This window comes from Peromyscus maniculatus, chromosome 4 (assembly GCF_049852395.1).
Source record: "Peromyscus maniculatus bairdii isolate BWxNUB_F1_BW_parent chromosome 4, HU_Pman_BW_mat_3.1, whole genome shotgun sequence".
In the NCBI taxonomy this organism is placed as follows: Eukaryota; Metazoa; Chordata; class Mammalia; order Rodentia; family Cricetidae; genus Peromyscus; species Peromyscus maniculatus.
Window position 1 is genome coordinate 50507646 of NC_134855.1, and position 27086 is coordinate 50534731.

Sequence of the window (27086 nt, forward strand, 5' to 3'; positions counted from 1 at the left end):
CAATTTAACTCATCCCTCTAAATTCGTGGCTTAAAACAACCACCATCTATTTGTGCAAAACTACACTTTAGTCGAAATTCAGCAGGAGCAGTTCGTTGTTACTCCACATGGTGGCAGCTGGATGGCTGGATGACAAGGACTCCTGGGTCCATTTCCAAGGTGACTCCTTCACGGGAATGACAGGATGAGGCTAAACCGTCGGCTGAGGCCACGCTTCTCCTGCAAAGGTGTCTCTTTGTGGCCTCATGGGCTCCCTCATAACATGAAGACAGGCTCCCCAGAGAAAGAAAGGGATGATGCTACTCATCTGAAATGTAAGGGTTAAACCCCCTATCCTGAGGAGTAGAGCCCCAAACAGACGACTCAAAGGGGTGATGGAATAAATTCACCTCTCTAGACAGAGTGACAAAGAATGTCTACCTGTGCTTAAACCATTCTCTCTTTTTATATTCAGGGCTCATTTCATAACGCCACCATTGCCAGAGTGAAAGCCAGAGTTCTAGGGACCCATGTTTTTGCTCTCACAGCTGTCCCTGGGTTCTCAGTAAGCTCTGAGGTGCCTCTGCTAAGCCGTTAAGGGAATCCTTGGACCGGGGCTATGTCTCAGTGGTATTGCGCTCGTCTCACACATGTAAAGCCCTGACTTCAACCCCTACCCCCACAAATAGTAGCATCCAGAACAAAACTATACCTTCTAGTTATTAAAGTGAAGGATCTAAGTGTGTGTGAGAAGCCAGACACCAATTCATCTCAGCAATGTGGGCAGCAACATTATTCTTCCACTACCAACCCAAAAATACACACACTTATTTTTTGTTTTCCTGTTTTTAACAAAGGTTGAGTCCAGATGTGTATTTCTTCACCATAAGTGGTGGTGGGCAGGTGCAAGCTTATGAAAATGGCATTTAGCACTAGGAAGTGGTGCAGAGATGATGTCTTCTGTGGGGACAGCTGTTCCTCAGGTCTGGTCCAACCACCTGACACAAATTCTCCATTCGAAGTTAAAAATTTGGAGTTTTGTACTAAACCTAAGATACTGACTCATCTTTTAAGATAACTTTTCTTCATTTGTTTATTTCATATGTGGTGGGAATGAAAGTGTCACAGCATGTGTGTGGAGGTCAGAGGTCACCTTGCCGTAGTTAGCTCACGCTCTCCACCATGTGAGTCCCAGGGATGGAACTCAGGTCATCAGGCTTGGCAGCAGGTGCCTTTATCCTCTGGGTCATCTTGCTGGCCCTGGCTAATCCCTCAATGTGGACCCAAACAAAGCAGCCTGAGGCAAGCTCACGTGGTAGACCACCAGTCTGTGACTAGAGGGAGTAAAAAGAATTTGACATTTGCTGTCAACTGGTTCTTAAATTTAAAGAGGAAACTCATTCAATAATCTTCATTTCCTAAGGTAATGCTTCAGAAGAAGACTAGGTTAAGAAATCCATGAGGTATGGATTAATTCTTATCTTAAGGATATTCCCACATTGCTTGTAGATTAAAGATAGCTTTAAAAACAAAAAAGGAACTACATTAATTTTGTTGCAGCGTTAAACAGGGGGATGATTTATTGCAAGGTAATAGATAACTGGACCATGACCTTAATGTAGCTCTCTGAAAGTCAAACTTTTCACCCCAAAGAAATTGTATCTGCTGTTAACACTATTCCCCATTCATTTTCTCTGTTATCGACATTGCTATGAAGATCTGAGTATTAATTTTTAAACAATGATATGTCTGAAGTTTAGAAGGATTTTTTCCTAGCCCCAATTTCCTGTTGTAATAATGAAAATATTATAGTAGCTATAAGAAATCAGCATAAGAATTATCCAAAATGTTACCTTCCTGTTTCTCTTCTTTTGATCCACGGCTTTCCAAATGACCCACATAATGCAAGGAAGCTGGCTTTCAAGATGAAAAAAAAAAAAAGACTTCTAGGAGAGTTTGGGGACTGATAACCAAAAGTATTCAAAACAATATCATTAGTACAATTATAAGCCAAAAGTGCAATTTAAAAATAAAACCAATAGCTAGGTGTGGTGGCGCATGCCTTTAATCCCAGCACTCAGGAGGCAGAGGCAGGAGGATCTCTGTGGGTTTGAGGCCAACCTGGACTACATACATATCGAGTTCCAGGACAGCCAAGACAGTGAGACCCTGTCTCAAAAAACAAACAAACAAGAAATAGAATAAATAAGTGCTCCCAGTTCACCATTACACAGGACAAAGAAGTTTCGCGTCTGCCTTGAGGGCTGCGTGCTGAAGTTGTCATGCATGATACTCAAGAACAGATGGTGAGTTTTCTAGCATACTCTACGGCTGTAGAAGAATAGTATGTTCCTATTTTCTGTTCTGCAATGTCCTGAACTTAGCTTATGTGTTAGGAAGGTAAGGGACATAAATCATTTAAGGAGGGAAAATAGATATTAATGATGCTAACCTGGGGGAACAGATGAGGTCCTGAGTGAATGTGTATTCTTGACATATGTCAAGGACCCCAGCATTTCAGACCCATGAGAAAGGCAAAGCCTTGCCTGGGTCAGCTCAGGGAAATAGCAAAGCCTTCCCCTGGCCCCTGCACAGATGTTGATGGTATATACAGAAAGTATCAACCACAACTTCCTCCTACACCATAAGTGGAACCTGAAACTGTTTCCCCATACAGACTTCATCCTATTGAGATTAGCTAAACCTGCCTCCTCGTCCAGCCTCATTCAACAGACCTGCCTCTGTGGTGACATTTGGGGTATGATCTAACAAATAAAGCTTGCCTGAAGATCAGAGGGCAAAGTCAGCCATTAGTTAGCCATGGAGACCAGGCAGTGGTGGCACACACCTTTAATCCCAGCACTAGGGAGGTTGAGAGATGAAGTGGTACGGCTGGGCAGAGGAAAGGAATCTAGGTGGGAGGAGACAGGAGCTCAATCTTTTCGGCTGAGGTGTTGGTAAGGTGAGAGGTGGCTATGGCTTGTTCCTTTATCTCTCTGATCTTTCAGCATTTACCCTGATGTCTGGCTCTGGGTTTTTATTAAGACCAATTAGGATTCGTGTTACATGCCTCATCCATGCAGATGTATAAAATAAATGGAACGAGTTTTCGGGCTTTGGTAGATCTCCATCAAATCTCCAAAAATCAACAATCCTTTCTGTACAAATGTCTGTGTGTCCTACTTCATCCTTCATCACCCCTGTTAGAATAACCCCAAAGCTGTGCAGGTCACAACATTGGGCCCTTCCCCAACCTCCATTTTTTTTAAACAAATAAATAGCATATTGTCCTGGAGAGCAGGAAATAAGATTCCAGAACTTAAAGGATCAGCTAGTGAGCTCTTAGTGCTTTGAAAAATCCCTGGACCCTGGTGAGATTTGTCCCTGAAGGTACAAATCAGGACAAAGGAAAGAGATGAGTGGCGGCCACAGTGGCCTCCCTGGAGTATTTTGGTCAAGGCAGGGTGCCCAGGCTACACTGAAGGGGATCTTGTGGGGTCTGGAGTAGCCTCACAGGGGTGTTTTGAACTTGTGTGAAGTGCTTTTGATTGCTAAAATAATTAGAGGAGGCAGTTTCTACATGCCTTTAGTGGTCAAGGTCCTGGGCCTTGCATGTTCTACAGTGCAGACATTCTCAAATGACAGCCGAGTCTCCCTTTGTTATACAGTAGTTTCCTCCAAATTGAAACACTCCCTCCAGGAGGGAGGGGAAGGCTCATGAACATTGGTAAAGCGTTTGCCACACAGGCATGAGGACCTGACTCCAGATCCCCAACACCCACATAAAAGCTGTGTGAGGTGGCATACTTCTGCAACCCCGGTCCTGGGAAGGAACAGATCGCCGATCTCTAGGACTCATTGGCCAAGGAGCTTAGTTGCTTCTATAAGTTCCAAGTTCAACAAGAGAACCTGTCTCAAAAACTAAGATGGAGACTAGTTGAGAAAGTCACCTGATGGCTTCCCCATATGTGCATGTATTGTGCACCACATACACCTGTGTACACACCCACATGAATATGTACACACATACCAACCACACACACACACACACAAGTGAGCAAAAGTTGGTTTTGATAGCCAGACTTTGGACTATGGCTATTAATGGGAAAGCCTGGGGTTAGTGAGTTTTGATGTTGACCCTGTTGGGCAAACAGAATCTGTGGAAGTCAAGATCCAAGCAGGAGGCTGGATTCCTCCCCTTACCCTCCCGCCCTGACTCTTAGCAACAGAGTCTCACTATAGAAAAGGGGTCTTGGTCTCCTCCGTCATTTCACACCCCTGCATCGCCAAAGCAATGTTCAGCTTCTGTGAACACTCACTTTGCACTAATTATATTGGTGATTTTCACGTTTTAGCCTTTTGCAAAGCTCATGGATTTTGACAGGGGAGCAGGCGGAGACCCTGGCCTTGTCACTCATTGGAATGGCGGGATGGACACAAAGGCTCAGACTCCCAGAAACTGTCCATCCCTGGCCTCGGGGCCACCTTTTCAACACTCTGACCTTGGCTTTAGAACAAAACACAAAACTTGTGTGAGACTCGCACTTGAGCAAAAGTACAGGCAAATCCAAGAAGGAAGCAGGCAGACGCCACCTCAGAGCACTGGGTATCAGCAGCCGCGGAGAGCTGGGAACAGCTTTCATTTGGTGCCGAGGTAGGGAATGAAGAGAGGCAACTAGACGTCTGGGGTTGAAACATCGAGCTCCTCTTTGAAGACAGCAACTCAGTGTTCATCACCATGGGCAATTTGAGAACAGAAAGTCTTCCAGGAGCTCACAGTGAGAAACACCCAGTGCCACTGCTGGTCCTGGAAGTCAGGCTCTTGTTGAAAACCTCCAAGAGGCGAGCTAAAGAAGCTTTGCCTGAATACATCCAACAATCACACCCAGCTTGAAAGGAAAAGCAGACAGAGAATGAGCAAGCGCTCCCTGAAGGGACAAATCGGGACAAAGGAAAGAGATGAGTGGAGGCCACAGTGGCCTCCCTGGAGTATTTTGGTCAAGGCAGGGTGCCCAGGCTACACTGAAGGGGATCTTGTGGGGTCTGGAGTAGCCTCACAGGGGTGTTTTGAACTTGTGTGAGGTGCTTTTCATTGCTAAAATAATTAGAGGAGGCAGTTTCTACATGCCTCTAGTGGTCAAGGTCCTGGGCCTTGCATGTTCTACAGTGCAGACATTCTCAAATGACAGCCGAGTCTCCCTTTGTTATACAGTAGTTTCCTTCAAATTGAAACACTCCCTCCAGGAGGGAGGGGAAGGCTCATGAGACTCTGAGGTAAACAAAAGGGAAATAGAAACTTGGAAGATTCTAGAATGCCTGTCCCTGCCTTTGTAAATAAACAACTGCTTGCTTGGGGAAGAGACTCTGACCAGCCAAGCTTCAGAGATGCTCAGACTGTGAACTGTGCAGGGAGCTCCAGGCATTTGTGAATTGTTTTCCATGTTGGGGTGAGATTTTCGGTGATGTGGCGACTTATGAGTCATCCCGGCTTGTGCTGGCTGGTTTTATGTCAACTTGAAATGAACTGGAATCATCAGAGAGGAGGGAACCTCCATGAAGAAAATGTCTTCACAAGATCCGGCTGTAGTTTTCTTAATTAGCAATTGATGGAGGAGGGCCCAGCTCCTTGTGGGTGGTGCCATCCCTGGGCTGGTTGTCCTGGGTCCTATAAGAGAGCAGACTGAGCAAGCTATGGAGAGCAAGCCAGTAAGCAGCTCCCCTCTATGGCCTCTGCATCAGCGCCTGCCTCCAGGTTCCTGCCCTGTTTGAGTTCCTGTCCTGACTCCCTTCAATATCGCACAGTGATGTGGAAGTATAAGCAAGCAAACAAACAAACAAAACCCTTTCCTCCTCAAGTTGCTTTGGTCATGGTGTTTCATCGCAGTACTTGAAACCTTAACTAGGACACTGCTCCCGTACATAGCCCGTCATAGGTACTCTCGTTAGTAACCCCATTAGAACCTCATTGGTTTACCAAGTTGGACATTGGTGCAATTGTTACTTTGGTCTACGGTGGGTTCCCTTTCTGAAGTGAGTAGACATGTGTGTTGTGTCTCCCCAGGTAAAGTCTGTCCCACAACATCCATCCATGTCCTTGGCATTTAAATGATCAACTGTACATTCATGTATCAAAATGAATGCCATTTTGTATTTTGAGCCTCGAACCTTCCTCCACGTTACATAAAACCATGGCTCTGTGTTCCGAATTTTCCAGTCGGTTGGAGAAAGAGTATTCTTTCCTTTGAGACTTTACCCAAGAGTTGTCACTGTTCAGAATGTCATTCTGTGGTAGGAGAGGCTCTCCTGTCATGCTGCTAAAGGTACCCGGTGCCCTGACATGATGGTCCCGTGTCAGCCTGCCTCCGGAGCTGTCACAGACATGATGACTATAAATAGATCTCCTGCAGTTACACACAAATGCTTGTACAGGGAAATGAAGTTTTTCTTCCATGTGACTCCTTTCTCTTCGCTTTGTAATTGGGCATTATGTGATTTCTTTTTCTGTTTTGTGTGTGACTATGAATGGAATTTTGGGTAAGTACAGAGAGTGTTAATACAATGTTTTGGGTGGTGGTGTGTAAGTCAGCTTTCTGTAACTGTAATAAAAGTTCCTGAAATAAAGTAACTTATAAAGAGAAAAGGCTTCTCATAGTCCGAGTTACCGATGTTCCTGTCTGTCACTAATAGGGCGATGGATCTGGGCCTGTGGCAGGACAGCATGGCAGGACAGGAACACATGGGGGTGCATATGGGCAGAGAGGGGAGACACTTGGGATCCCCAGTCCTCTTCAACACACACCTTCAGTAACCTGAGGCGTTTCTACAAGTCCCACCACCTCCCAGGAGCCCAACAGGCCCTGACCTCTAACATAGGAAGGACTCAAGGGGCTTATTCCAGACCCAAACCATAGAAGAGGGTGAGGTGCTGACCCTGGGGCCATGGGCATCTTCTGTACTGAGCCAGAGCATCTAAGACTTAACATTTCCCACTTTCTGGTCCACGCAGCTGACTCCTACCACATGCTCTCAGTAAAATGCTCAGGATAAAAGAACGGAGTGCTGGGGTCAGAGCAACACACTCACAGCATACAGAAGCACCCACGGAGCACAGATGATGAAAAAGCTTCCTGAGTGTCACAACACCCACAGCAGCCTTCCGCCCAGCAGTGTTGGCACTCAGGATGCACAACCTCCAAGTTCAGCTCCCTGGAATTTAAGGAAGCAGGTGAAGCAGGATGGTACCCTCACCCTCTCCCAACAAAACCTAGAAAGGTCATCTGATGACCTTCCTCCACCCTCCTCTGATTACACAGGTCGTGACCTTTGACCTCTGGTCATGCACCAACATCCACACACACACACACACACACACGAAACGAATGATTAATGTAGGAGAGGTGCTGGGGATGTCTTTCTGTATGCTGTGAATGTGTTGCTCTGATTTATTGATTGATTGATTGATTGATAAATAAAACGCTGATTGGCCAGTAGCTGGGCAAGAAGTATAGGCGGGATAAGCAGAGAGAAGAATTCTGGGAACAGGAAGGCTGAGTCAGGAGTCGCCAGGTGGAGACAGAGGAAGCAAGATGCGAAAGTACCAGCAAGCCACAAGCCACATGGCAACTTACAGATTGATAGAAATGGATTAATTTAAGATATAAGAACTGGATAGCAAGGAGCCTGTCACGGCCATACAGCTTTAAGTAACATAAGTCCCTGTGTGTTTACTTGGGTCTGAGTGGCTGCGGGCCTGGGTGGGACTAGAAAAAACTGCAGCAACAGAAAAGTATAAATTATAAGTGTCTCCATCTAGTCTCTAAATTACTTAGAATGAAGATGTTATGTGAATGTCCACCCAAAACATATAGTCCAAAACACTAAGATATGCCACCATGTGGGAGAAAAGTTTGTAAACTACTTAATTCATTTGACATTAATTACTCAGTTTTCTTCCAGCTGTCAAAGTGCCCTCTTTATGGCATAACCTAATTTATTTCAGAGCTTAGAGCTGATGGTACAGTGTCTTGAAATTGTCTTTATTGTGAATCAGGCCTTCAGACCAGCTAGCAGGTGCTTAGACCCTGACCAATCCTAAACCAAGAACATTTTCAAAATAAGAAAATATCCCAAATTGAAAGAGCTCATATCTGAAACGACACATAAAGAAGAAAAAAAGGAAAAAAGAAAGGTTCAATTAAAAATGGGACATAAACGACACACTTCCATGGAGCTGTAAAATTTCCATTTCCCAGCAGAATATAAGCCACACAATCAATCCATGCCTTGTGAGATGTCCCTACACAGTCTGTGTGCTGAAATATGACTCGGACTTTGCCAACTGTCTTTGGAAGCCAGCACTTTACACAACCACCAGCATAAACGGTGTTTGAACTCAGTTTGAGGTATTACAAGGATGTAATCTTTGAAATGGGAGACTATAAAAGCTATCCCTTGTTCGGATGTATCTACAGTTCAAACACCACGATGAAGTCTTCTTAGCATGATTACATTTGAAAATGAAAGAATCCAGATACTGGAGAGCCAGGCTGAGGTCAGGAAAGCAGTTGACTTAACCTTGCCTAAAATCAAGCAAAGCCCACCATGGGAGAGATCACAAAGGTGGGCACTCTATTTCATTTGCATAACATCTTAAATGGTTAAATTAGTCAAGAGGAGATTTGGGGACTTGGGGACTTTTTTTATGATTAGGTAGTAATCTTCAACGCACTCTCCCATAGCAGGAAAAGCATGATCACAGAGCAGTGGAATGTGTATACACTCGAGAAGGACTACTCAAGCAAAGCAGACACACTCAGCCCTACCCTGGAGGCGTGGATCCGTAAACTGAAGTCAGGCACAGAAGCAATCTGCTGTGCCTGGAAGCCTGTTAGTATAGACAGGACCAGGAAACCCCTCCAGTCACAAGCTCCAGAGCTGGAGGACGCCCCGATTCCACAGTGAGTTAATGACGATGGCGGAGGAAGAGCAAAAGAAATCACAGGATTGAATAGGAATCCAAAATAAAAGGACTTAGCCCCTTCGGTCTCCTTGGTTTTCAGTGCCAACTATGACAAGCAAGTGGAGGTGATGTGGAGAAGCAAGAGACCCAATCTGTTAATATCTGTCAGCCTGGGTGTGAGTGCCAAGTACTCAGACTTCTGCGTATGTCACCTCAGGTACTGCCCCAGGTACTCATATGGCCATGCTACTGTCAGATGCCCCCACCCCCCAACTCACAGAAGGTACTAAGGCTCCAAGTTAGCTAAGTGGCTTACCCGGGATCTCATAGAGTGAAGACATCCTGAGCCCTTAACTACGGAGCTCACCAATCCACCACCCACATCACCACAAACCCTGATGTTTCCAAAATTAATAATGCCACCGTATGTTTTGAATCTTTGTCTGTAGGGCACAAAATGTCTCATCAATGCATTCCCAGAGAACTTGAGGAGCCAGAAAGTTTATCTCTAAAGATAAAGACAGGGAAATCCACAAACCTTAGTGTCTCTTCTAATCCAAGCACCTTCTACCCGGTCAGTACAGCTAAAGATACCTATCCCAAGTCACAACACTTCCCCCTGGGATGCTGCTTAGGTTACAGGCCACAGAAGCAGGCCAAATACAGATGAAAACAGGAGTGTGTTACACTTTCAGGAAAGTGAAATAAAAGCAGCGTTTGAACAAGTTAACACTTCATTCTGGAAGGTTCCAAGCCTAACATCTAAACACAAGCCTCTACTCACACTGGCCACTCTTACTTACCAAAGGAATGTAAACAGATTTTTCCCCCTGCATTTTGTTTTGTTATGTTGCTTTGCCAAGGCTATATAGTATCACCCTATGTAGACTTGGCTGACTTCAAACTGGAAATTCTCCTGCCTCACTTTCCCAAATGATAGGATTCTAAGTGTGCACCAAGTAAGTCTGCTTTCTATTGAACTGACATCATTAGGGCCATTATTCAAATAGACCTCAACTCTGAACACAGTGAAGTTGCTCTCTGGATATAACTGACCTGGAATATTATTAAACAACAACCACTCTGATGATAGTTCTAAACTGTGTCAACTTCTCACAAAGCAACAAAACACTAAACTACTTAAAAAAGAGTCTCTTGCCAGGCATGGAAGCACATACTTACAACCCCAGCTCTGAGGAAGGCTGAGGCAGAAGGAGCTCAAGTCTGAGCTAGCCTGATCTACAGAGTAAGACCTTGACTCAAAATAACAACAACAGTAATAAGTCTCGTATCAGTCCTATATTTTTTTTTTTTTTTTTGGTTTTTCGAGACAGGGTTTCTCTGTGTAGCTTTGCGCCTTTCCTGGAGCTCACTTGGTAGCCCAGGCTGGCCTCGAACTCACAGAGATCCGCCTGGCTCTGCCTCCCGAGTGCTGGGATTAAAGGCGTGCGCCACCAACGCCCGGCTACAGTCCTATATTTTTAAAGAGTAATTTTTTAAATTTTATGTGTATGAATATTAGCCTATATGTATGTAAGTCACTACATGCATACCTAGTATCCAAGGAGGACAAACTGGGCTGTCTGATACCTTGGAACTGGAATTACAGTCCATGTGGGTGTGGAGAACCCAACCTGGTTCCTCTGCAAGAACAAGTTTATATAATTACATAGTATTGTGAGTATAATATATAACATAATACTGCTAAATATACTAGATATTTGTTGTAATTTTTTATGTGTGGTTGTGCATTCTATATGTTCTCTTGTTATTCAATTAATGTTGTATGATTTTATGTGTGATTGTACATTCTATATGTTCTCTTGTTATTCAATTAATGTTGTATGATTTTATGTGTGATTGTACATTCTATATGTTCTCTTGTTATTCAATTAATGTTGTATGATTTATGTGTGGTTATGCATTCTATGTGTTCTCTTGTTATTCAATTAATGTTGTATGATTTTATGTGTGGTTGTGCATTTTATATGTTCTCTTGTTATTCAGTTACACTATACAGTCCAACATCAACGTGGCTGGCAACATCACTTCTCCGGCCTAAGTTCCACTAAGACATCTTGGCTCTTTCTTAGAAGGGGAGCTTGCTAATGGCCAATAGACCCCATGTTCTTCAACTGCTCAGAAAGACACTAATCCTAAAGGATTTCACTCTGGCTGATGTGTGGGACTTACCGTCCTGGACCTCGGGAATAATAGTGGAGATGGTAACAGTGGCATTTTAGATTGAGACATCTGCTTCAAATTATTGTAATTATTTTGGTTTACTTGCCTTTCAAAGTTCGGGCATAAGCTTGCAAAGCTTGGAGAAAGCGGTGTTATGATTGATGGATCATTGTTCATGTCAAGGTAAATCCTAAAAGTCATTTTCATCAAGCCACATGGAGAGAGCCAAGTGAACCAGCATGTTCGAATACACGTAGAAACGGAGGAATGCCCACAGGAAAGAAAACTCAGCTTACTCGGAAGATAAAGATAGCACTAAGACCAAATCATGCAGTGTGGCCAGGCTGTTTACCGCCTACAACCCAAATGGCACATTGGTGAGGTAGACCTGAAGGGACTCGGAGGACAGACTGGAGAGAGGACACCAGAGTCACAAACCACAAAGCTTCCGGGCCAGGCAGGTAACAGCGGTGAGCCCAGGATGTGCCAGGCGCTGTGAATGCCCGTGAGTGCAGAAATGTTCACAGACAAAATGACGCTTCTGCATTTGCCTCAAAATGACAGGAAGCAGAGAGAAAACAGAGTTGCAGATGTAGCATGATTGACCTCAGGTGACGTTTCCTGAGAGTGGTGGTGAATAGGTAGATTTTGTGTTACTATGTCCCTCATTCCTCTTTCAATTTTTCCAAAAATAAAAAGTAAAAGAAAACATCTTGAGTGCACACAAGTAGACAGATAAGGTTGCCCATTTTAAGCCTCAATAATTGGAAACATACACATGCACACACATCAAAATGGCTGCCATATTTTGTATCAGACCACAAGAAAAAAAGACAAATAATATAAGCTCCTGGCTGTGATTAATGAGGAAGTCTCAAAGCCAATAGGATCATGAAGCATGATAGGTTCCATTTTTATATATCAATTACAAACAGAATTTAAAGTACAGAAGAACTGAGCTCTACAACATGATATTTAAATTCTCATATACAGACCCACACACACCGATGCACATTTCTTCATTCACCAGCGTCATCCCAGTGTTGAGATGATGTGGACAATGAGCATCTCCTTAACAGCCAACCAGCCTTTCATGGTCATCCTAGCCAGACATTGGATTCCCAGGTGTCAAGATGAGCATTTAGTCACCGCTGTATTCCTAGAATACAGTAAGAATGGTTAGTTTGTTGGATCGATTAACCAAACAGCCTTTACATATTAGAAACTTCATCTTGATGGATCATAGAAAGTCTGGATAGAAAATGAGCAAAGGGGAACTAGAGGGATAACTGGAAAGAAAAGAAGTTTAACAAAATAGAATATAATGAACAACGCAAGAAGTAACTATGACATTGGCAAGCCGGCTCAGGGGTAAAGGCACAGGCTACCAAGTCTGATGACCTGAGTTTGATTCCTGGTCCTCACATGGTAGAAGGAGAGAACCGACTTCTACAAGTTTTCTTCTGAATGTCACATGTGTCCTGGCACACTCAAGAAAGTACACACGCACATACAAAACAAGTATAATTTTTTAAAAAAATTATTTCCCCAAATAGATATAAAGGTGATAGTTTGACAGACACAGAAGACAGGCAGATCAAATGTGACTCTAAATGTGTTTAGCACGTTAACACCTTCTGGACTCCGAAGCGCTCTAGTCTATTCCAGGCCACATTCCCCATGGCTGCCACCTTCGCTGGGACCGAAATCAATCAGTTCCAGAGTCTGCAGGAGAGGCACAGATATGGTGACTATTCCCTTCTTCCAAGAGTGTCCTAGAGCTCTGGGACAGCTGCCGCTGAAGAGTGACCCAGGAAAAGTCCTTGAGCGGATCCTGTCCTGCTCAGGAGGGCATCGGAGGGTAGCAGGTGAGGAACCCCAGGTACAGACACAGTAAAGTACGCCTACTATGGAGGCAGCAGGGTCACTAGCGAAGGCTCAGCACAGCTAAGGTCCCCAGCCAGCTTCCTTCAACCGAGGCAGGCAAGACCCAGAAGGGAGCCTGGCTCAGCAAACAATACCAAGTCAGCACCCAGTGGAAAGTCTCCCCGGCGGCAGCCACCTGCTCACATCTGCCTTCTCCACCCTGCCCTCTCTCTGGACTCCTAGCAAGTGCTAAAACTTTTTCTGGAGCCACGGAGCACTCCTCCCCCGCCAGAGTCGTTTCCCTGTGACTAAGAGTCACTAAAAACACTTGTCTTTCCTTTTCTTGGCTCAGCCTGACTTAGTGGCTGGACAAGTGACAGCATAATTCAGTTGTGACAGGAACTCCACAAGGGGACAGACTTGTCAATGGGCCCATCTGTCTGCTGTCACTCTCTGTCCCCTCAGCTGCTTACGAGGCTGCCCCTCTGCGGGGACTGTTCCAGGCAGAAGGGATTACAATCACTCAGCCCTCTCCAGATGTGGGGCTGCGTCCGTTGGTTGCTTTCATGGGGAAAACAGCCCCCCTCACCCCGGGAGGACAGAGGATGAGTCTAGAACTGGCAGGTCCTGGGTAGCTGCCATCCCCCATCTTCCCATACTCTAGGATTGTTCACAGAATGACAATAAGGAATCGGGATGCCCCGCACTTACTTCACAAAGGGTTGTTGATTGGCTATTAGAGATGCAGCAAATGGCTGGATAGCAATGCCATGGATGGGTGCTACCCTCACTGAACTGAGGTGCCACTTAAGAAAAGCTACAGATCTGTACAGATCTGTTACGTAACAGTTCAGTCCCCAGATCACCACATAACCTGCCAGTTCCAACTTATAATTAGGAAGCAAACAAGCAGACCAAATAAATCCTAGAGATTGTAAGTTGACTACGGTTGACACTAAATAGCCATGACTGAAATCCAGCTGGGCGGTGATGTCGTCCTCACAGTGGTTCCATTTCTTGTGTGTTCGATGATCTCCTCAGCCAGAATGGGATGTCTGAGGCAGGACCCGATCTTTCCTACATTCAGCAGGCTTCCCTGCTCAGGCCTGGTACATGTGGACGAAACAGTAGCGCTTGGTGAACTAACACTCTACTTTGGCGTTCTCTTAGGTATTTCTTGGCATCTCCTGCTTTGGGCTTGACATCGCTCGGTAGTGTTCTCTGTTGAAATTAAGTTCTGAGAGGGCAGGCAGTTCCTTGCCAGTCTCTGTCTTCAGGATAGGTGCACCCACATGCACCAGTGGAAAGAACAATCAGCTACTGAAACTTTGCCCACACCAATCACCAAGTGAAGAGGCAGACTTGATGGCATGGGTCTGTCATCCCAGTACTCAGGAGGCTGGAACAGGGCAATTTTGAATCCAAGCTCAGCTTGGACTACACAAGGCCAACCAGGGCTACACAGCTCTATCTTGAAAATTAGGCACATGGCTCAGCAGTACCGTGCTTACCTACCATGCACAAAACCCTAAAATAGATGCCAGTACTGCAAAAGGACAATGAAAGTTAACCCAAGAGTGAGGGACAGTGAAAAGACACGATTTTAAAATTATTAAAGGCACCAAATAGATACCAGTAAGACAGGAAATGATCAGGCTAAGGATATAACTTAATGTTAGACCATTTGTCTGGCATGCTCACCACCCTGGGTTCAAGTCTACACACTACAAAAAAAAAAAAAAAAAAAAAAAAAAGATAAGAAAAAATTGTCAACTCCATAATTCCCACAAATTTACAGGCAATGTTGTCTAAATTATTTTTTCCCTCCCAAGTCACCTGAGACTGACTTAAAAATCGTAAGAAATGCTCATTTGTCTTGACAGTTGAAAAGCCCAGGCACTAAGAGACCATTCATTGTTGGCTACAAGACCTAGGCTGTACCATAAAAGGGTGTCACACACCCACACACCCTCTTACCCAGCACTGTCTCCCAGGTCCAGACAGACACCCTCACACACCCACTAAGATGCCTCCAGCCCACAATGGAGCTCCAGGTCCAGCTGCTGGTGAGACCTGAATGCCTCAATCCCCTCAATCCCTACAATATGCCGCACAGGCAAAAGTCCAAGGAGCAGAAGGCAAGAGATGCCCATGCCGCTGTCCAGATGTGCTGAGCTCAATGCTTGTGAAGGTGCTGGGCCACCAGCTAGCTTACTGTGACACAGTCCCTGCTTTCTATCTGCTGCTTCTCTCATGGGCTCTGTAAACGGAATCGAAGGGGTTAGGAATTGAGGAGGGAGAGTCAAATTTGAGATCTGACTTAGCAGTATATAGGTAAAGAGGAAGCCCCACATCTGGGTACTGTTTTTATCCCTCTCCATGATGGCATGCTGGGACTGCAGACACGTTCACATACACAAACACAGGCATACACAGAAAGAGACATACAAGAGACATGCCAAGGCAGAGCCAGATTGCCAGGCCCAGATTCCAAACAGCTAGAGCAGAAAGCAGCAGTTGGCAGGAGCAGGCACGAACAAGCGGCTCGGGACTGGGGCCAGGTCGACACAGAGTTCTTGGCATAACCACACTGCAACCCTTTTTTCAGGGAAACTGGCAGTTGCCAGCCTCTCTGGCCCTTCCCAGGGGGATGAATCCTAGGCCTGGAGAAGGAAGACTTCACAGGCATACCATTTGCCTCCTGCCACTTCCAACTGTATTGTGTCTTCACATTAACACAAACAATGGCACAAAACAATAAGAGTTAGTCCGCATGTGACCCGTGGCTTCCATCATCTTAAAGTTCTGGACCTTGTACCGTGGAGAACCCTGGACATCATTTACTCTAATTTTCTCCTTTTTTTTTTTTTTTTTTTTTTTTTTTGGTTTTTCGAGACAGGGTTTCTCTGTGTAGCTTTGCGCCTTTCCTGGGACTCACTTGGTAGCCCAGGCTGGCCTCAAACTCGCAGAGAACCGCCTGGCTCTGCCTCCCAAGTGCTGGGATTAAAGGCGTGTGCCATCACCGCCCAGCCTAATTTTCTCCTTTTAACAGTGAGGAAAAATGAGTCTCATAGAAGTCTTACAACTTGACCACCTCATACCCCTCATGAGTGAATGGAGTCGTCCTGAGTCGTAGGTGACAATTCTTTCTTCTCCTCCATGCTGCCCCGACATTCATTTTATACCCATCATCTATGCCCAGGAAGGTGGTAATATCCAAACTATGACTTCATAATATTGTACTCATAATTAAAGCCATATTTCATATGCTGTGACCCATCTGTGAGACACCAAAGATGGCCTGGGACCAGGACTGAGACTGGTAGTTTCTTTGGTAAATAAAGAGGCAAGAAAAATAGTGACATCTAAGGAATCTTCATGGTTGAGAACTGATGAGTTTATCAGGAGGACGATTTCCAACCCTGCTTCCACCATTTACAGTTGGGCGACCTGGGGCCAGTCACTTAATCTTTCTAAATCTCAGTCTTCCTTGTTACAATGACCAAGTAAGAGGAACCACTGAGGGTAGTCATCTTAAAGAATTTCTAATCTTACAGGATAAACCTGCTTTCTCTCACATACACATGTTTTTAGCACACACATGCAATTCAACCCATTTTTCCCTATATACAAATTCTGGGCACTATCCAAGTTGATTTCTGGAGGTGGCTGATTTGAAATATCAGGTTTACTGGCAGAGTTCCTATCATGGGTTATCAACATTTGTAAGGGCCTCTCGGACCTTGGGCTCTTTAGAAGTTATCATTAGATAAGATTTGCTATCCTCTCCGACATCACTAGTGACCTCTTCAACCTCAGCAGCAGCAGCAGCAGCAGCAGCAGCAGCATCTTAAACATCATCATCTTCAGCAGCAACATCAGCTGGAGTCTCAGCACCAGCTCAGCATTCATCTACGGTATTGGACTAATGGGAAAGCTTGGCATCTTTGCAGAGCAGAGCATAAAACTGTGACGTCTGGTAGCAGACATGGCAGGAACTTTGAAAACAAGAGGATTGAGCGTTTGGTTTTCTGTTGGCAAAGGGGAAGCATTTCCAGACCCCCCCCCCAAAAAAAAAATCTCTGCTCTTATCTCTTATTCTTCAAGTAGGCTGAATCCTTGTTAAGCGGCCCTCACTCACTTGACAATCTCAGGACGTTTTTGTCCCCACTTCCAAATGTGTCCCTTTATCTTTGTGGAGAATGTGTGCAGTCGCAGGCTGGATCTTCCCGGACTAAAACTGTGCCAACAGCCTTAATTCCGGAGGCGACAGATTTTCTGTCTGCAGACCCAAACCTGTCCTCCCTACTGCCTGCCCCCACCCTTCCGCTTTTCATTTCTCACTGAAACAGCTTTTGCTTCTAGGAGGGGGGGACGCCCACACCGAGGAGCCCCTAAATCCAACAACAATGTTTTATTTTAACTTTGCTGCCTGGAAGAGTAAACCCAGGCAAGCACTCTACCACAGAGGTACACCTCCAGCCCTTGTGTTTTTTGGTTTGGTTTGGTTTGGTTTGCAACAGGGTCTACTTATATAATGCACGATTGCCCTGAACTTGATCTGTAGCCCAACCTACTACATCTTTCCTCCCCAGCTGATCCAGAGTGCTGGGGTCACAGACGGGTACCCCCCTCACATGTAAACCACCCCACACCCAATACATGCACACCAGCAGTAATGATCTTTTATTTTTTTGTTGTTTTAATGAACAGAGTTTTTTCATGCACTATATTTTGATCATTTTTATTCCCTCCCTCAACTCCTCTCAGATCCTATCCTCCTCCCTACCCACCCAACTTTATGTTCTTTCTCTCTCTCTCTCTCTCTCAAAAAAAAAAAAAAAAAAAAAAAAAAACACCAGGAAACACAAAGAAATCAAAACAAACAAACGAGCTGTCTTGGCTAGGGTTACTATTGCTGTGACAAACACCATCACCAAAAGAAAGATGGGGAGAAAAGGCTTTATTTGGATTATACTTCCACATCACAGTCCATCATGAAGGAAGTCAGTCAGGACAGGAATTCAAACAGGGCAGCAACCTAGAGGCAGGAGCTGATGTAGAGGCCATGGAGGGGTGCTGCTTACTGGCTTGCTCCCTGTAGCTGGCTCAGCCCACCTTCTTATGGAACCCGGGACCACCAGCCCAGGGATGGCACCACTCACGATAGGCTGGGCCCTCCCCATTGTGGTGATACTGTGTTCCCCAAAATATTGTGCACTCTAATAAACTTATCTGGGGTCAGAGAGCAGAACAGCCACAATATTAAACACAGTTTAATATTGTTAGGCAGTGGTAGCACACGCCTTTAATCCTATTACTTGGGAGGCAGAGATCCATCTGGATCTCTGTGAGTTTAAAGCCACACTGGAAACAGCCAGGCATGGTGACACACGCCTTTAATCCCAGGAAGTGATGGCAGAAAGCAGAAAGGTATATAAGGTGTGAGGACCAGGAACTAGTCTGGTTAAGCTTCTAGGCTTTTAGTAGCAGTTCAGCTGAGATTCATTCCAGACAAGGACTCAGAGGCCTCCAGTCTGAGGAAACAGGATCAGCTGAGGAATTGGCGATGTGAGGCTCTGGCTTGTTCTGCTTCTCTGATCTTCCAGCATTCACCCCAATAACTGGCCTCAGGTTTGATTTTATTAATAAGACCTTTTAAGATTCATGCTACACCCCATTGACCACTAGTAATAATATTTTAAATGACAAAGAAAATAAATATAGATACGCAATTAAAAAAGATGTTTAATGACTACAAAAATTGATAAGAAAGAATAATATTTTTAAAACTTTTAACTTTTGATAATTTTTCAGAGTCTTATTTTTATTCTTATTTTAAACGTATTAATTACCCCAAGACTAATCTGAGAGGACCTCATTGTAACCTTAAGGACAGGAACATTTACTCTAGACATCTTATTTCTATTATTCTTAGTTCTTAAATTGTGGTGCTTTTAAATTATTGGCTAACGGAGCTTTCAGTGCAGAGGGCCACACTTTTCTCCCATGAGCCCGTATCCCAGAAAGCAGACTGCCTCTGTCTCCTGTGTTGGCCTCACTGATTCAAGAGAGGAGGCCAATTTTTCAAGATTTCCCTGGTGCTGTTAGCACTTTGGATTTGTCTCTGAGAGAGGCTACACAAGGCTCAGGAATATCAATTTAAATTCCTAAACTAAAAACCTGTAATAAAAATCTGGCTTTCAAGTACTTCCATAATAGCACACACAAGGCTCTGTTTTTACCAAATGTATTGTTAATCCTGAAAACAAAGTTACGGGGGTATTTTTTTTTCTTCTTATTGATACATGAACTAGTGATACTTGCTTCTAGCCTAATCTACAACCTACTTAAAACCAAAGGTCTGGGGAGCACACCATAAGGCCAAGACTAACAGCTGTCAGCAAGTGAAGGCATTCACCAGATGCTGCAGCCAGAGGCGCCCAACAACACCGATCGTTCCAGCCCTCAATCACCCCATTTAGGATTTACAACAAGCTGAGCAGAAAGCCATTACAGCACCTTCAGTATCAAGTCCTCCTTTGGGCTGCGAGCAGAGTTCAGCAACGGACGGATGCACCATCTGCTCCAACTTCACATCGTTCTTTTGTGGCTCTCCTGCCAATAGGAGGGAGTCCCGGATAGAGTGTAGACACGGAGAGGTCATTTGCTGTCACTTGGGGAATATGAAAATCCCTACAGGTTTCCAACGACACCTAGAAAAGGGGCTCGCACTGTAATTAAATGAAATCATAACAAACCATAATATAAGACATAAAATGAACAAACATTACTAATTAATCATACTTGGACAATTACAACCCATATGGCTTGTTAAACTCAATCTGCTACCTGTAGGGATATTGACTGCATACTGTACAGCCAATGTTACAGCTTATCCCCCCGACCCAAGGATATAATGACTTAATTTGGTGAATGAGAAAATGAGGTATGAATGGTAATGTGCTCATGAGTTGGTATCTGTCGGAATCTCCCATGTGGGATCCAAGGCGGGTCTTCCACTCACGGCTCTGAGAACACCTGCATTCCCCCTAAGAGACGGCAGTACTTCCGGAACAAACGCTCTCCTTCCCTTCCCAGTTCTGGCCTTTCCAGCATTTCTGCTTTGTGCTCTCTACGGCAGAACGCTAGAAAACTGTCCTTTCTGTGCGCCTTTGCTGGGGCAGGGAAGGTGTTCGTCCCGTCTAATAGGACCCCACTGACAAACGACAGCACCGGCTTACTGGAGAAAGAGAGCTTTGCGGTTTGTGTTGTCCGTCAGTGATGTGACTTGAAGGACCAGTGAGACCTCCGTTACCAAGGCCACCGCTGATCTTCAGCAGATCCTCCACCTTGGCTGAAGGTGAGTTTCCTCACCCATAAAATGGGAAATACCAAGGTCTACCAGTGAGCAACTGTCTACGGAGTCCAATAAAACACACTCTAGGGCAGTGGTTCTCAATCTGTGGGTTGGGATCTCTTTGGGGTTGAACATCATCTGATATCCTGTATATCAGATATTTACATCACAATTCATAACAGTAGCAAAAATTACAGTTATGAAGTAGCGATGAATTAATTTTATGGTTGGGGGGTTCACCATAACATGTGGAATTGTGTTAAAGGATCCGCAGCATTAGGAAGGTTAAGAATGCCCTAGAAAGAACCTAACCCAATGGGAGTCAGTGTTCATGAGATGGTGACGAATGCTCTTGCTGAACACATCCAAAGTTGAAAGTAAGGATTTCTGAGAATTCTCTAAACTTTGTAAGGGCTACCTACCCACCTGCAGTGGGAAAATGCTAGAAAAATTAGAGAATGAAGCAGGCTCGGGCCTCGCTTTAAAATCTGGTATATCCAGAAAAGGCCTAGAAAATTCCACGGAGGGCCTTTGGCTCTTCCTGCCCCGTGGACCCAGAAGCTGGGAAGAACAGGGCAACCAGCTCAACTTCCCAAAATGTGGTGGTTTGAATGAAAATGGCCACCACAGGTGTGGCCTTATTGGAGGAAGTGTGTCATTGGGGGTGGGCTTTGAGGTTTCAGATGCTCCAGCCAGGCCCAGAGTCATCTTCTCTTCCTGCTGCCTAAGGATCCAGATGTAGACCTTTCAAATCCCTCTCCAGCACCAAGTCCATGCCTCCATGCACCATGCCACCGTGCTTCCCACCATGATGATGATGGACTAAACCTCTGAGCTGTAAGCCAGCCCCAATGAAATGTTTTCCTTTATTAGAGTTGCTGTGGTTATGGTGTCTCTTCATAGCAACAGAAACCCTAACTAGAACACCAGGTAACCTTTATAAGCCAGCAGCTGGGACAACTATGTGCTCCCTGACATGAGGTGAGACACATCCCTGCTCCTAACTTCCTGGGCTGAGCAGTTCTAGCATCCATACACACCTTTGTGTGCAAGATCTGCCATTCGGTCAGCTGGATGGCCTGGACCAGGAGCCTGAACCTTCGGCCCCAAAGGAGCCTGAAGAACCGGCCTCTAGGAACAAGCTTTAATTAAGTAAGCATGATTTCACATTACCCCAGAGAAAGAGCCCCGGGATTCATTTTCTTATAAACAGAGAAATTCCTGGGTTAGCTCCTTGGGTCAGCGTCAGTTAAAACAACTACCTTGTTCTGTCTGCCCGCATGGTGCCTTGCTTCCCGCCAGGATGATAATGGACTGAACCTCTGAACTGTAAGTGAGTCACCCCAATTACATGTTTTTCTTGATAAGAGTGGCCATGATCATGGTGTCTCTTCACAGCAATAGACACCCTAACTAAGACATTGGTCATGGTGTTTCATTGCAGCAATAGAAACCTTAACTGAGACAGTGACTTAAAACAATGCAGTTGAGCTCTGGGTCCGCAGATCTCAAATGCATCTCAATAATCTAAAATCAGGGTGTCAGCAAGGTGAGTTCCTTCTGCATCCTTGAGAGCCCATTTCCTGACCTTTCCCACTTCTTCACTTCCGCCCTAGAATCTTTTCTGTTGCAGTGATAAAATATCATGACAAAAAGCAACTCAAGGCAGGCAGGCTTTTAACTCACAGTTCAAAATACTGTCCGTCAAGGCAGCGGTACAAAGGCAGTAGATGCATGCAGCAGCTCACATTATGCTCTTGCAGTTAGAAGAGAGCAGCGCATGCGTACATGTTGCTGTTCAACTCTCTCTCTCTCTCTCTCTCTCTTTCTCTCTCTCTCTCTCTCTCTCTCTCTCTCTCTCTCTCTCTCTCTCTCTCTCTCTCTCTCTCCTTATATAGTCCAGGATCCCTTCCCCAGAGAATGGTCCCACCCAGGACTAACATAGGTCTTACCACATCCATTAACATCATCAAGATAACCCCTGACAGGCTTGCTCAGAATCCCGTGCGAGTCTGGATTTTGTCAAGTTGACAGATGACACTAAGGCTCACAGCTCATGACTCCTTCCCTTCCTCATGTTCACATCCGGCAATGTCGACTAAGCTGGCTCACGCTCTTCGTCACCCGCCTGCTGTCCACTTATAAGGACCTTTGTGGATACATGGGGGCCATCAAGACAGCCCAGGGTGCTCAAGACCAGCAAGGGGCAACATTAATTCCCTCTGCCGGAGGAGTCTGGGGAGTAGTGCACAAACATCTTTGGGAACCTTGAGTCTTCCAGCAGAATGGCCCTGTTAAGTAGGTGCTCACACACTGCGATCCAGACTCCTGTGCTAACTGTGACTCACCAGAACCTACGCTCCTCCACGTTCCTCTGACCTCTGCTCCCCTTCCCTCTACTCCAGCGTCCTGGCTTCCTGCTCTTCCCTGACTGGCTTCAGTAAATCAGGCAGCCACTTCAGGAGGATATGCTCACTGTGAGCATATCACAGATGGGAAAGAGAGAGGTGGTGGAGAAGGAAGAGAAAGAAGGGACGGGAGGAGGGAGAGGAATCCAAAGAGAAGACAGACAAGTCTGTGAAAATGTGCTCAACGTCACAAACGACTTCATTTAAACCATGATACAAAACAATGGCTAAAATGAAAAAGAAACTACCAAGTGTTGGCAAGGACACAGATCTTCACGTGCTATTGGTAGAGGGTGTAACTCCTTATAGCGACTTTAGAAAATTTCTTAGCGACATTTGCTAAAGCTGAACAAATCCATACCCTGGGATCCAGGGATATCACATTATATCTTATTTGGTTTTTATAATCTCCACTTCTCATCAACTACAAGTGCCTAAAAGGAAGGCATACAATTGAATCCTTGAATGGTAGCTAGCATACAGCAGGTGCTCAAAAAGTATTTGTTATGTGTGAGTGAAGGCCTCTGTCAGATCAGCCACACTTAGGTTCCCCCTCTGAGTTTGCCCATACGTGATGTGGCTCACACACACAGACCAGGCCTCGTTCAAGATCTGAGTGACTGAGTGAGTGAAAAAATGGAGAGATTCTCAAGTGAATAGCCACAGTGAGGAGCTGACTACATTTCACAGTGCTTTCCTCAGACCCTGGAGGCTCCCTCCTGCCGGGAGGGGGATCTGGAGGACTTCAGACAGTGTCTATGCTGGCCATGTTCTCCCTGTGAGCAATCATTTCCATTTCCTTGCTCTTCTCGGGGCAGGGTTCCACACGTTCCATGTCCCCATGTCCATTGCTCATCTTCAGGCCCCTTCTTCCAGATGCCAGGTGCTCTTCTCAGTCTCTGGGGACCCCATCAGCAGCAGGTTCCTACGCCCCAATCCAGCCTTCTCTATGAGATCAAGACACAGAAGTTCCTCCTTGTTCCTACAACAACGAGAGGAGCTGACCCTCAAGTGTGTGCAATACTCTGACACTTGGCCTCAAAAATAAAACTATCCCTGTGTCCTCTGCCTGTGCTATCCATCCCTGAGGTTCAAGGGATGGCATCTTTCCAGTCTCCTCCCCTCTGACCTAACTTAACGCAACCCAAATCCTGGTAACGTTAGGCAACAGCTATGGGTGTCTCCCATTGTTCCTCAATTAATCACCAACATAATCTATGAGATCAGTTCTATTTTTAACTCCACTTGGCAGAGGAGGAAAGGAAGGCATGTAGACCAAAGACTTGTCTGAACTCACAGAGCTAGACTTTGAGGTCAAGTAAGCCTCGTACATATCCACTCCCAACCATGCCACCCCACCAGCTTGGTGTGCAGTGAGTATTTGGCTCTGTTCTGAGCATTTAGTAGCTAATGCCCAAGATCTGGTTTTGTGGGGTTCTATTGTTGTTTGTTTCTCAAGACAGGGTTTCATGATATAACACAGACTGGCCTCAAACTCAAAATCCTCCTTCAGTCTCCCGAGTGCTGGGACTAGTATATGCCACCACCTGCCATGTTGCAGTCTTTTCAATAGAAATAAAGAAACTGATGTGGGAAAAGGTTAAATATTGCCCAAGCTACAATGTTCTTGAATGAAGTCAGCTTCCCAACACAAGCCTTCTGCCTCTGGGTCCCAGTCTTACCACCTCTATGGGAAGTAGCCTTTGCCTGTGGAGGGCCATGTGCCCAGGGAGGTGATTGGGTTCACTGAGAATACTTGAACATCCCTGATTCCAGTTTGTAGCTGTAGTGTAGACTCCATCTGGGAGTCAAGCTACACCAGCACATGTGCTATACAACAACTTACTCTTTTTCCACGTTAACGTGGAGATTATAGTCTTTGAGTCACCATGGTCTCCAAGATGGCTTTCTCTTCTACCTTTACAAAAAGAAAGGATTCATACCAGAGTAGAGAGTGTGGTTCGAACTTGCAGAGAGTGAAAAAGAGAGGGACCTGTTTATGTCCCTGCTGGCACTCAGCCAACTCCACGCAACTCTTGCCAAGAGTGTGGCGAGGGGAAAGTGGTGTCTTTCCAGTCTGAACACGTGGGGCTTCTGTCCAGTTCCCAAGGAGAGAGATTGACTTCCTGTTCACATCCCTGTACTCAGGAAGAGACCGGGGCCTATCTCCCCAGAGCTTCTGGGCCAGCAATCAGAGCACAGGCACCACTGCCCCCACATCAAGTCCAGCTTTTGTGTGCCAGCCAAATCTTACTCCTCACAACCAGACTCATTTGAAGTTTGCTACAGGGTCATGGATAAGATAAGGGTTTTTAAATAAATATGATGAAAGGTGGGGACAAAAGGTCACACCTGTCACCTGCTAAGAAAGCAATTGTCAACAAAGTGTACGAAGACAGACGCAGATAAACTCTCTGGCAAACATCCCAGAAACCAAAAGGCTCGTTGCCAGCAATTGCTCATGAAATGTCAATTCCTGGAATCACCAACACTCTCAAACTGCTTCTATGTGGTAAAACATAGTGAGCCTTTGTAAGAAGAAATAGCAAGCCCTGGCTGCTCTGGAGAAGGCTATGAATGTGGGACCAGCTGTATAAGAGAGTTTGGGCACATGTGGGAGTTTGAATGTAATTGGCTCCCATAAGCTCATGGGGAGTGGCACTATTAGGAGGTGTGGCTTTGAAGGAGTAGGTGTGGCCTTGTCGGAGGAAGTGTGTCAGTGTCGGGGTGGGCTTTGAAGTCTCATATATGCTCAAGCCACGCCCATGTCTCAGTGTACTTCCTGTTGCCTGCAGATCAAGATTTGGACTCTCAGCTCCTTCTCCAGCACCATGTCTGCCTGCATACCGCCATGTCCCACCATGATGACAATGGACTAAACCTCTGAACTGCAAGCCACCCAATTAAATGGTTTCCTTTCTAAGAGTTGCTGTGGTCATGGTGTCTCTTCACAGCAATAGAAATCCTAACAAGAGAAAACATAACATGGACACTGTGTGTTAGCATTTAGGCACCTGTACTGGCCTGTCCTTAGGGTCCTGACAGGATATGTCCTCAGCTGCATCACTAAGAGCACCCCCTGTGCACATTCTCTATGTTTCCTTATAAAAGGCAGGCCTTGCCCACCTCCTGTCTCTTTCTCTTTCTCTTCCTTCGCTCTCCTCCGCCTCCCCCCCAGGGACTGGTCTCTGCCCCTTCTCTCCCCTCCCCTCAACAGACCTCCCACGTGGGCCTGTTGTATGGTTTGACTCTTTCCCGACATTTTTAAAACAGCACTGTGATTAATGGATGAAGAAGTGTTCTAATTTAAACATTTTTCAAAATAAAACATGAAATAATGGGGTTCTCTCTTAGTTAGGGTTTCTATTGCTTCAGTGAAACACTATGACCAAAAAGCAAGTTAGGGAGGAAAGGGTTTCTTTGGCTTCTGCTTCCATTTTGTAGTCCATCACTGAGGGAAGCCAGGACAGGAATTCAAGCAGAGCACAGACCTGGAGTCGGGAAGGGATGCTGCCTTGCTCCTAATGGCTTGCTTAGCCTGCTGTCTTATGGAACCCAGACCACCAGCCCAGGGATGGTGCCACTCACAATGGGCTGGGCCCTCCCCCATTGATCATTCATTAAGAAAATTTCGTATAGCCAGATCTTATGGAGACATTTTCTCAATTGTGGTTCCCTCCTTTCAGATGACTCTAGCTTGTGTTAAGCTGATGTAAAACCACCCAGGGACAGGTGTTGTATGCCTGTTGTTTAATTTTTTTTTTTTTATTTTGTGAACCCATGGAGCTCAGACAAGGTTCAAGGGGTCTTCGTTTTTTATGTCCATCTTCCCACCTTAGCCACCACGTTGGTCCTTTATGTGCATATGCCTGGGACAGCAAGTTGATGTGATTTAATTATTATTCTTTTATGATTGAAAAATGAGTAATTTTGAACATAATGGTGATGGAATAGAATTTTTCCTTCAAAACTTTTCAGAGTAAACAAACCACACTGCACAGGTACTATAAATGGTCCTTTGTCCTGTTACCCCACAGACACAGCCATTTTGAGAATCCCTGTCTTGTCCTGTTGGATTCTGAGCCAAAGGATGAGGAGGAGGCTTTTATTTTTGTAATCACATTTACTTATTTGGGAGAGGACGTGCCTGTGTGACAGAGCGAATGCACAGAGGGCAGAGGGCAGCTTGCTGGAGTGGGTCCTCTCCTTCCACCCTGTGATCCCCAAGGACGGAGCTCAGGTCTCAGGCCTGGCAGCACGTGTCTTAACCTGCTGAGTCGTCCACTAGCCGAACGCCATATTTCCAATGACATCTTAGCTGGATTGCTGA

At 45.4% G+C, this 27086-nt stretch overlaps 1 long non-coding RNA gene across 1 annotated transcript; it reads right to left on the reverse strand.

The window, feature by feature from the left end:
- Positions 1-12014: 12014 nt before the first annotated feature.
- On the reverse strand, positions 12015-19822 carry LOC143272887 (uncharacterized). The gene is made up of 2 exons (XR_013050514.1): positions 19511-19822; positions 12015-12281 (listed from the first exon to the last, which is right to left on the reverse strand). It is a non-coding gene; the product is annotated as an uncharacterized LOC143272887 (long non-coding RNA).
- Positions 19823-27086: the final 7264 nt, after the last annotated feature.